A 1,282-nucleotide genomic window follows, 5' to 3' on the forward strand; every position below is an offset into this window, starting at 1 on the left:
CCAGGGCTGGAGGTGATGCAGAATGAGCTCTGGCCCTGTGGAAGTGCAGTTTAACTGCCAGAGATGGGAGGAGAGAGACAGACAGAGCCAGGGAGAGATGGTGAAGAGCATCCACATGGGCACCAACACAGACAGACAGGTGAACACAGATAGACAGACACACACAAACCCTCACCCAGACAGCCATGGAGAGGGGGTGAGGAGCATCCATATGGACACCAACACAGACAGACAGGCACACACAGACAAACTGTCACCCAGACATATCCAGGGAGAGGGGGTGGGTAGGTGCATATCCATACACACAACAGACACAGACACCCTCTCTCACAAAGACAAGCACACGCACACACATAAACAAATGTACACACACAGCCATGGGGATGGGAGGTGGGGAGATTGGACCCTCCTCCGCAGACCCACAAAGACAGCCTGTTTCACACGAGGAGACACAGTCAGACCAACGGGCACACAGAATTGGGGCGGGCGTGGGAGGGCGACAGACAGAAACAGAGAGAGCTGGGTGCACACACCAACATAGACAGAAGCTGTCTGTCACACAGACAGAGCTGGGGGCGGGGCAGTTGAGTCAGATACAGACAGTGTGTGTGTGTGAGAGAGAGAGAGACAGACAGGCAGAGCAGGGATCCACTGTGAGACTGACACGCCCCTGGGGGAGGATGGGGCGCATGCTCCTGCCCTGGAAGGGGCTTGGCCCGCTGGGGTGGGAGGGGGGCGTTGTATCTGTTTGAAAGAAGCTGCAGGTTCGAAGCCGCTCGGCCGGGAGCAATTATTCCAAATGGATACAAAGTGGTAGCAGCTCGTTTCCAGGCGCTACATTGTAACCGCAGCTCGGGGATGAGACTGCGGCCTCCTGGCTACAGCTCGTAACCTGAGAGAAACCCAGCGGTACTGCCTTCACCTCAGGCCTCGGAGTACACAGGTCAGTACCAGGCCGCTCGGCCCAACTGCGCGGACAGCCCTTTCTCCTGCCAGCCCCGGACACTGACAGGGAGAGAAGGGGGCTCTGCTTGATCCTCTGCTGCTGGGGGTGGACGGGGAGGGGCAGCAGCTCCCCTTCGCCCCCTGCCCCTCCCCACCGCCTGCCACCCCTCGACCCCCGCCTCGCCCCCTGCCCTCAACCCCTGCCCCCACGGCCCTCTTGCCCCTGGATGGTGTGCAACAAGCAGTAGTCCTCCACAAGAACAGAGATAACAAGGTGTGGAGCTGGATGAACACAGCAGGCCAGGCAGCATCAGAGGAGCAGGAAGGCTGACCCTTC

The 1,282-nt window shown here is 59.3% G+C and overlaps 1 protein-coding gene across 4 annotated transcripts in view; it reads left to right on the forward strand.

Moving 5' to 3' along the window:
• The first annotated feature begins 634 nt into the window (after window positions 1-634).
• ddhd2 (DDHD domain containing 2) overlaps window positions 635-1,282 on the forward strand; it is a 34,574-nt gene continuing 33,926 nt past the window's right edge. For 2 of the 4 annotated variants that reach the window (XM_048618578.1, XM_048618581.1), the window contains exon 1: window positions 685-943. The gene's annotated coding sequence lies outside the window, so the exon portion shown is untranslated. Of the gene's footprint in view, window positions 944-1,282 lie in introns of all 4 variants that reach the window. The other 2 variants (XM_048618580.1, XM_048618579.1) reach the window with 2 other exon arrangements.

Source organism: Rhincodon typus, chromosome 40, assembly GCF_021869965.1.
Source record: "Rhincodon typus isolate 14 chromosome 40, sRhiTyp1.1, whole genome shotgun sequence".
NCBI classification, from domain to species: Eukaryota; Metazoa; Chordata; class Chondrichthyes; order Orectolobiformes; family Rhincodontidae; genus Rhincodon; species Rhincodon typus.